The sequence below is a fragment of the Puntigrus tetrazona genome, chromosome 15 (assembly GCF_018831695.1).
Source record: "Puntigrus tetrazona isolate hp1 chromosome 15, ASM1883169v1, whole genome shotgun sequence".
NCBI classification, from domain to species: Eukaryota; Metazoa; Chordata; class Actinopteri; order Cypriniformes; family Cyprinidae; genus Puntigrus; species Puntigrus tetrazona.
Genome location: NC_056713.1, coordinates 6,512,922 through 6,523,900, shown reverse-complemented (window position 1 = coordinate 6,523,900; position 10,979 = coordinate 6,512,922). Strand labels below are relative to the sequence as shown.

The window sequence follows — 10,979 nt, the reverse complement described above, 5'->3', positions numbered from 1 at the left end:
TGACTCGTCGCTTTGAACTTTTTTTTTTTTGTTTGTTTTAGCAAACGTATTGAATTAGCTGAAAATCATGGTATTTTTTTGTCTGCCTTCGTTACAAAAAAAAAAAAAAAAAAAAAAAAAAATATATATATATATATATATATATATATATATATATATATATATATATATATATATATATATATATATATATATATATATAAAAACACAAACCGAGGGTCATAAATAGAAAGTTTCACAAACATCTAAAATGAGTAATACGTTTCACAAAAATGGATTCACAAATAAATAGATAACATTGGCAGCGTTTATTGCACAAAAAGCCATTCCACACTTTTGAAACAAAGCGGTTGGGGGAACTCCACAAGGGCGGGGCTTCACTCAAAGTTCCAGCTCACTTTTTCAGTCCCCGCCCTTTTCTGCCTGCGTGTCCTTCCTAGAAATGTTTCAAACAGGTGGACTCCTCCTCCATTCGAGTCTAGAATGTTTGTCGTGCGGACTACAGTAAGAATATTAAATTCTAATATTTATAAATATTAATTATATATATAAAAAAAACAACGACAATGAGAAAAAAGTGAAAACTGCATCTAAACCGTTTTTTCTTCAGTCAACAGATATGCATTACGTGTTTAGTGACACTGTGAATGATTAATATGGTGAATTATCATTAGTCTTTGGAACAATGCTTGTCCAATCAAATTTGTGGTGCCAACTAGAGATAAGATAAATGGATAAGTAATATTACAGTCCACAGCAGAGGTGTAATCTCATGTGGCTCATCAGAGCGTTTGAAAGAAGTCCACAGGCTACATTTTTTATTTTTCAGCTTATTTTTTAAGCACAATTCTGTTCAGATAAAGTTATCTAAGCTTCTTGAGTAAATTTTTTTTGTGAAAATGCTCAACCAACAAACTGCACTGAATTACTGTAAAACTTAATAGTTGGTATATGTTTATTACTAAAATAAATAAATAACATTTAAATAAAATGCATTCATTTTTGTGTGTGTTGTAACTCCAATCATTTGTGACCCTGGGCCAAAATTCAATTAAAAGTCAATAGTAAAAAAAAAAAAAAAAAAAAAAGATAGAGATTTGTTAGGAGCTTGTTAGGATAGGAATATTTGGCAAAGATATAACTGGAATCTATGGTTGCAAAAAACTAAAAATATTACAAATTGCCTTTTAAAGTTCTCCAAGAAAAGCTCTTAGCTATGCATATTACAAAAAATAGGTATTGATATATTTCCAGTACAGGAAATATAAATATATATCTACATGGAACATGATCTTTAATTAATGCCATTAAAGAAAAATGTCTAATTTTGACCCATACAGTGTATTGTTGGCTATTGCTACCCATGTTAATTATGACTGCTTTTGTGCTCCAGGGACAAAATTAATTTAGTAAAACCATTACCATAGACATTAACATTGAACTTTTAACATAGAACTTTGTTTATTACTGGCAGCCACCCACAAGCTAACCACAGCAATACTCTTTAGCACAATGCTAACCACAACCTAACAGAAACCCTGTTAAAAGTCAAACACGACAGCATTAAACTCACTAAAACACTCGATCGAAACCTCTCCGAGTCAAAAAAAAAAAAAAGTCACAAAACCAGTTTCATTGAAATTTTTATTTAAAACATATTTCGCCAGACAAGATGCCTATTGTGCAGTACGGAGACATTTTCTTTAAAAAAAATGACACGTTTTTTCCATTCAGTCCTCGTCGATTGAACGAAACATTCTTTTCGTATCAGCTGCAGCCAGTGCTGATAAAGCGACCTCGCCATCCTGCTGTCACTCATGTCAAACTAACAGAACACAAAGAGGTATGAACACATTCAACATTATTGACTGGCGCTTTTTTATTCAATATCTTTTTTCCAAACATGTACACAGAAATTTCAATATACAGTGTGTATGCTGTGTGTATGCATGCATGTCTGCGAGATATATATATATATATAACACACACACACACGTGCGCACACACGTTGGTGTATATGATATTCTCTAAAAACTCAAGGGGATGGGACATGGCTGCTGTGCGCTTAAAGAGAGGAAGGTAGGTTTCTGCTGTATTATTATGCTGAGTCCACACGAAGGTTGGAAGGTTACACGAGGGTCACGGAGCATCTCCAGTGCATTTCAGTCGAGCGTGTTGGGAGAAAGAAGAATGTGCGGGAGCTGTCTACAGAGCGGAAACACCGAACACTCGTTGAGCTTCACAATACTGCGATGTTCCCTATTCTTAAACAAGGAGAAGAGAAGCCAAAAAAAAGTGGAGCTAAATCCGTTTAAATCACAGAAACTCTGGCTTCCTGTTATCAAAGGTGACTTTTATTATGTATTTTCTGATAGACGGCGCACACTGCTACGGTATTGAAATGACACGCTGTTCTCCCAACAGTACCTCAGATGAAGGATTGTGAAGGGGTAAAATCTCTAAATAAAGGCCCAGTGTAGAAACACGCCGGTGGGTAAAAGTGCTGACCAGGTTTTAGCCTCTGGACTAATTCTACATCGACACCCTTACTTGGGGGTGAGCCGTATACACTCGCCCGTTCTTTGGTACGATTCAGCTCATTTAATCATCCGATTCAAACCACGCAGCTCTACATGAACGATACCTTAATGACGAGAGCGTGGGGTGGGGGCGGGGTCAATACATCATTTAATAACATTCCTAGTTCCTTTTTTTACGTCAAGGCATTGCCAGCGCGAGCGCTTCTCCCCCCCGTGTATCTACAGGTTTGAGTTCTGTAAAGTGTGCGCGTGTACGCGAGGAAGAGGGTGTGTGGGACGCGGAGATGAGCCGGATGCGAGTGGATCTGGAGGGACTGGTGTGGACCGTGGGCTTCAGCTCTACATCATACCCAGCTGCATCAGAGAGTTGGCGTACGCCATCGGTTTGACATTTGGATGAGGCTGAGGAGACGGAAAAAACAGATCAGACCGCATTCATCACACAAACACACGCCTAATTGTTTACTATTACTACATAAATGACATTAAAAAGGTTTAAATTGTAATTAAAATACTTTTTTAGAGACCTTATTCAAGTTATCACAATGCAAAAAGTGATGGCGGGACTTCCGTGGAATTCATTCAAATGAAGCGTTTATGAATTAACGGAACGAATCTCCACCGATGGACTTCTTCGTAACACATTTACAGGCATTTGTTCTTGCTTTAAGCTCAATTTATTTGTCATTTTTAAGAAAGCATGTTTTGCATCTCAAACAAATGCATTGTGCATTAAAGGATGTTTACATATTCGTTTGGAAAAACGAGACAAAAACACTGAGGAAGATATTCATTTTTAATTCCACAATTTTAAAAGGAACGCTCATTTTTGAAATGGGCTCGTTCTCCAACTACACAGAGTTAATAAGTTGAATCTATTCGGCCGATCTCCGGGTCTAAGCGATAGCACCTTTAGCATAGCTTAGCATAGAACATTGAATCCAATTGGACCATTAGCATCTCGTTTAAAAATGACCAGTTTTGATATTTTACAACGCGGATCACACTATGATGTAAACAAATGTTTAACAATTGTTGAAATATGTATTTTTTTAAATAATAATAATAATACATCAATTGTTGTTGCAGAGCACTGTAATTGCGGATCTTTGTTTTATTTTATAATAGTACTACTAATTAATTTATAATTTAAAGATTATTTAAAATAAACAAAACCCATGAAAATAAATCAGATTTTGACAAAACGGAACTTGAAAATGACATGATTTATATGACAACATCTTGATCCTGTAATCCTATTGTGCTATTAAAAAAAAATAAAAAATTCTCATACACTTGTTTTCATGCAGTCTACAAGTGCACACTCTTTAGAGAGAGTATTACAGCTAGGTTTGCAAGGTTTGTGAAATTTACCATTTATTAGATATTCAAAGACTTGTTTAAATGATATTTAAATGATGAGCATTTGCTAAACACTGAGGTTAATTGAAAAAAAAAATCTCATTTGGCTTTTAGAAAAACAATCTCAAGACTTTCTTTGTTTACTCTCTAATTAATAACTAGAACCATTAAAACTGACAGTAAACTAACGATGCATCAAAATACAAGTCGTGCTTTAGACAAACCGTCCAAACAGGAAAAACTTAACCAATGTGGTTGAAAAAAAATGGCAAATATAGAAATCCCAAAAGATTTGTGGATGAAAACTTGAGCATAAAATGAAGTGCACTGACCACAGCAGTAAACTGGTGGAACTCTGGCTTGAGGTCTGATCCTGAGATGAATGTAAGCTCCTTTGTTTCCCATCTGGTCACTACCACAGAAAAGAAAGAGCCATGAATACAACTCAATCAAACTCAATTCGAATTCCACCCAAAGCGTGGTCTAACATACTTTAAAATCATACATTTCCCATCATTCATCACTGATGATTTAATGTCTTTGGTTTAAAATTGGCTAAAAGTGACATTACATCAGCTGCTTTTTGGGCCATATCCTTCGTTTCTGAAATTTCAGGCACACGTTAGTTTTTAGCGGAGCAAAAATTAAACCGATCTCCATTAGACAATCGTTTTCATAATGGTTTGCTGAAGCTGGACCGGGCTCAGGCATTGGTAATCAGGCTTCATTTTCTTAATGCTGAAATATCTGCAATATGACATGGTTTTATGTCTCTTGGTTAACCGGGCGGGAGGTTTTCGTACCAGTAGTTTGGCGCTGAGAACACGGTGATGCACTTTCCTGAGTGAGTGACCTCGTAACCCTCGCCTTTCACCCTCATGACTGCGCACTATGTACTGCAGCTTGTTCTGCTCCAGGAAAGCGCTCCGTCACGTCAGGCCCAAACTGACAGCTCACGCCCCTCTTGCTGATGGACCGTCCGTTCTGGAGGAGAACACGCATGGGTCAACGCGCAGCTGAGACCAGAAACCTTCGCTCAAGCTGGAGGAGGAGGAGGAGGAGAACGTAACTGACCTGCGGCTGAGGATCTGACCACAGGAGATCACACATCGGACCTGAGCAAGAAAGAACCGATTAGAGCTAGAGTTCTACATCGTGCAATGAAAGTGGTTGCAGCTGTTCATAACACAGGCAGGGCTTTCTGGGCTTAGAAACGTCGATGAGTGAAACCCTGAACGTTATAGTTTGCCACAATTTAATTTATGGAGGAAATCAAGGAATCGTGAAAATGCTACAATCACACTGAAAATACAACAACGGTAACAGTTAAGGAAAACACTAATGAACCTCGTGACTGCGCATCTAATGAATTGCTCACGCTCTGACGTGGTTCTAAGAATCGTTCACGCAGAACATATCATTAGTATAATTTTGTGGTTATTTACAGACAGTGGAACAGGTTAAACTCGTTTTAACTCGGGCGCCGTGCTTTCAGACCACATGAAACATTAAAAAAGCGAGTACATTGAAGACGACCGTTAAATTCTACGATTACATAGAAGAAAACACTCCTCAACTCACCATATAGAAACCTTACTTTAAGCTGTATTTGTTTTCAGGTGCTTTATTTTACTTTAGCCATATTACACAGCCTTATGGATAAGCACGTAAGCTCAGACATGAAGAAAAGTGTCTTGGGTTATGAGACGTGTCTTACCAGAGTCTGGAGGCTGTCTGTTCCTGTCTATCTTTCTAATGTCATCTAAAGTCACCCCGTCCTCGCTGAACAGTCCTCCATGCATCACCTGAAACACAACACAGCTCCTACTCAGATCCAAAGATAAAAATACAAGTTGGTGTAAACGCGGACTGGCCGGCCCCGTCTCGTACCAGCACTTTGCTATTGATGCACTGAGCGAGAGGAAGCCACTGGAAAACTTCACTGAAGAGCTGGAACATCTGGGCGGTGTACTTGGCCTTCACCTCACCCTCGAAACCGTACATCTGGTTCATGTTATCCGTCTCGTGGTTACCTTCAGTAAGACATTTCAGATCAGCACATTTATCCAGCACTCCCGATATGTTTGGGGATTTGTAAGCGTGTCCTCACCTCTAAGAAGGTGGAAGTGTTCCGGATACAGCAGCTTGAAGCCAAACAGCGTGAGGATGACTTCTACTGAGAAAGAGCCGCGGTCCACAAAGTCACCATTGAACAGCTGAGACTGAAGTCAAGAATAATTCACCTAGGACTAAGGCGACGGTTTAAATATTTCTTATTAGACAATGTATATGCGATTACAAACACAAGACATCTCCAGCCCAGAAGGAAAAGGATACATAAGGATTAGTTATAGATGGTAAACCGTTCAAATCGAAGATATTTAGAAGATCGTAGTACTGGCCATGTGTGTCTCCACAAATAGTTATTTTCTCTGTCTAAAGAACAAGACGCATCAACAGTGAGAACGGGAATATCAGCTCATCATCACAGGAACAAAGGAAAGCCAGAAATAAAATAGAAGTCTCTGGAAACTGAACACTCGTTCTTACCTCTTTTAATGTGATTTCAACAAGACTTGGAAGTTTGGATAAAACCTCTTTAACTTGAACCAGCATCTGAAAATAGAAATCAGAAACATCGATTATGAGCTCCAGTCAATGGCAAAACTGTTTTGGTGGATCTCAAAAAAATGAACGAGTGATTGAATGAGACTTCATTGAGTGTTGGAGACAATTTGCTCACGACACTGAGATTACTATTCTTTACGAGAAGTGCCTTAAGACTTTAAATGGCCACACGACTCATTGGAAGGACGGTATAGCATATAGCTATGAAGACCCACACAGAGCGCAGGGTTAGTGCCCCCTGCTGGCCAGGAGGACCCCATCCGGGTACTGACCGAAGGTATACCTCGCTGCTGTCGCTTTAAGAGCTAACGTATTTAGGCGCATTCTATTTTTTGAACATTTGGCCATATTACACACAATAAGCCAGGAAGAAATCTATTCAGTAACCAGACACTGCGTGGCTTCATGTGTAGTGTGTGTGTGAGCTCTTTCAAACCTTTTAGCGCTCGAAGGCTGCAATAACACGCAAGAGTAACCGCTATACAATCCTACAAGTTTATTAGATATGATCGATACATCATCCAGCCTTCAGTGAATAAATATTAAATGATCACGGTTGTGTTTCAAGATCTGTGAGCAGGCATTTGAAGAGCATTCACCTGGTAAGCACACTTTCTGTGCAGTTTCTTCTGGTCTTTGAACCAGTCCATCAAGTCTTTCATGAGCGTCAGTGTAACTTTTCCATCTTCAAGTTTAGGTCCAGCATAGTCATCCTCGATTGCTGGTGGAAGAGAATAATTTTTTTTAAAAATCATAGATTAATTTCTTAATTTCTGAAACAAAAACACACACAGAGATTCATAATAGCTATCAATTATTAGTATTTTTTAGGTCGCCTTATTCTTACAATTAAATCATTTTTACATGAAAATAACATCAGCATTTTTCTTTTGCGGTGAGAGGCGAGAGCAAAAAAAATATTTGCACTTCATTGCAACGTATCTTTGTTAAAGAGTAAATACAAAAATAAATATTGAGATGATTGCTTATAATAACATGTAGGTTTATGTTTAGGGTCGATTGTTCACTCTCTTCATTATACATCCCTGTCATTGTCTTCTTCTGCTTTATACTGTTCAGTGCTTTGATACAACCCGTGTTGTTAAAATCGCTATATAAATAAAAATGATTGCTTGATTGACATAATTTGCACCTAACAAATGAAAACGCTCTCAAAGCACTTACTCATGTTCTCGATGTCTAAGGAGTCTCACGACCGATCGCTTGAGCTAAATCGCGCTGGCAATAGCCCGTTCAAAGGCCTTCTGTTTGACAATCTTATTGCACTCCTGGTACTTCATCTTGGCATCTTTGTCATTGGACGAACTCTAACTACCTGTTAGAAGCGAAAAGACAACAGCAGAAAAACATTTAAAAAAATACATTTAGTTAATTTTAAAAATCAAGTTTGTGTGGTGAAGTAAAGTCTTGCTACAGCCAATACATCCACAGCATGCTGCTCTGAGCATGTAAGAAATGCTGCTGCAGCAGATATAACGTTATATGAATGACCCCAAAGCATACACGAAAACCTCATAGCAGATCTACACAGGTGGAGCTGGGGAAGGTGGAGGCAAAAACAAGAATAACAGATTCTAGGGATCGCCTGTTTCCCATCATGACACCGTCCCACACCGTCGTTTTGATATTTTTATTAAACTAAAAAACCATTTAGTTTGGTAAGAGAACAGACAATTAAAACTGAACATGGCTGCTCGATGCAAGTCATCGAGCGAGCGACAGCCGCGCGCACAGATCAGATTTCACTTATACGAGGATTAATGGGTATTAATGGTGGTGTCACACATCGATTAACCAGGAAATATCCTTCCGTCCACAACCCTAATTAGGCATGCATGATACTGAATTTAGCCAATATTCTTAAACTAATTTTGGCTGATTCTTATGCCGATATTGATACCCATAACTATAGATGTCCTTTTGTTTGGAAACAACACCAAGCCCATGCTGTGTGGAAAATATAAGACTTTACTGCTTTGAGCAGTTTTTAAAAAAAGAAGTGATTTGTTAGAATTCTGTTACAACAGTACACTAAAGCTTCAAAAACAATGAATATATATAGCTTCTCACCTTTAAAACAAAACACTCATGGTTTTATGACATCAATAACTGCTTATTTAATCAGAAGCGCAGCATTCAAAACGTTATTTTACGTTCATTTTCACACACCGAACGTGTCAATCTGTGTGTGCGTCTTCAGATTAAACCCAGCAATCATCATTCAGGCAAACCTTAAAGAACGAGCCACACTGCTAACATAATGAAATATATGTAATACTCCTTTAATACTTTCAAAATAACACGCCGAGTCAGACCGTGCCATTTAGACTTTGAATTTATTCCCTACAACCCTATACTTTTATTACAATGATTATTTTGCATATTTAAAAAAAAATGTAACTATCAACAGAAAACCAGAAACTGCTGTTTCAGCTGAATACTTTCAGATGCAGTCTCACCGTTTCGTAGTCTTTAAGCGCGGCTTTAAACTTGCCCAGGGCCATGTTGGAGGTGGCTCGCCGATAGTAGCCCTTAATGTAGTTCTTGTCCAGCTCCAGGGCTCGTGTGGCGTCCGCCAGCGCATAGCCGTAGCACTCGGTGCGAGGTGACGCCAGACTCCTGTTACTGAAGTAGATGGCATTGCTCGAGGTTCAGCTCCACTGCTTCCGTGTAAAACTTGATGCGGCGTTCTCATAGTCTTTATCTGAAATCAAGAGACAGTTAATGAATATGAATGGCAATACATCACAAAACACTGCATCGCCATACTTGAAGAAACAGCGAGTGCCCTTTTATGTAATTTTATGTAATTAAAAAAATATTAATTGAAGGTTGATTGCATGCAAGCATGCAATATAAAAGTATTATTTTCATATCATTGAGATACTTTATGCACACACGTCAAGGCAGCTTTTGTGATTTTCTGAGTTTCTTTATTGAAGCGAGCTGTTCCTTCAATAGAAACACGGTCCGTGCAAGTGCGAACACCGTTAAACAAAAACCTAGAGCATGAAATAACAGTTATCCTAGCGCTGGCAGCGCTGAACAATAGGGCTAATGTTGACGCGCGCTACAGCACAGCACACAATTCAAGCAGAAAGTAAAAGAGGAAAGAACAAAACATTCTGCTGCAGCCCCGAAACGCAATTCAGTATTATATGTGTTAAGTGCATTTAGATGCATGTATTGTAAAGAGTGCTCCATGAACAAAGGAGAAATGGGATTTCTGCCTTCAGAGAAACATACACACATATATACATATATAACTGCAATAATGATAATATCTCATTCTCTAATTTCAGTGCATATGGGTTCATAAAAACATAAAAAAACAAATATAATATAAATATACAAAATACAAAATAAATAAATATATATATATAATATAATGAATGAACTTAATGTCTGAAAAATGTAAAGAGAGGTGCTAAATAATTTCAGAAAAAAATAAACGGGTACAAAAAATCTTTTTTTAATATTTAAGAATGAACTGCGTGGAAAAAAAAACCAACTTTTACCGCACTTGGTAATACATTTATCTGATGATTTATTTTAGACGCTAGAAACATTTCGCGGTTAAACTAATGTTCAGCGGTCTTTGGAAATCTGCAGAAGATAGTGAGGAAAACGGTTTTTCGAGACGAAACTACACGAAGAGTCCAGAAATGTAATGAAAGGAGACAGATCTGACGCCGTTGACTAACAGGGATCAGATGACGGCCTTATAATCGCACGTGAGCTCTTCTCGAGGCTCTTCAGGATGGTGACAGTGAAACAGCACTATTATCACAGCATCACGTCTAGACTGACAGCTCACGGACGGAAACCGGCTATTATGGCGCCTCTGCTCTTCGTCATCGATTTATGTCGAGTAAACGGATCGCGGCGATTACATAAGAAGAAAGTCCGATGAGTAGGAGCGCTTCACGAGTACGTCTGATTCATCATGTGTTGCTCGTGCTCATCTCACACACATTTCTCCTCATAACGCTCATCAGTCCTCACGACGCAACAAACCCGTCCCGCGCTGCCTATCCCGTCGATATCGATCCACTCGCTTACCCACGCCAGATATCTGAGAAGCTTTTACCGCTTTAAAGTAGTTATTCGCCTTCTCCTTGAGTTTCTCTGCACTGGCATTCCGCTCTTCTTCCGCCATCTTCTCACTGCCGTATTCCGTCATGCTGCCGTGCGTACACGGAGAGCTGTCGCAAACACCTGCAAAAGAGGGTCGTCGAGCGCCGTTTTTCCGAATCTCCAGAACAGTCCGGACTCCAGAGCATCAAAACACAGATTCTCATTACAAGGATCATAACCAGTTACACATTTGTATATAATATAAACGCGTGCAGGTTATTGCCAGAATGCCGGAATTACTTTATTTACGCTGTCGACTTTAATTAATTTTAATTCATTTATAACTTATGC

At 38.6% G+C, this 10,979-nt stretch overlaps 1 pseudogene; it reads right to left on the bottom strand.

The window, feature by feature from the left end:
- Positions 1-2,648: 2,648 nt before the first annotated feature.
- On the bottom strand, positions 2,649-10,749 carry LOC122358558 (annotated as a pseudogene).
- Positions 10,750-10,979: the final 230 nt, after the last annotated feature.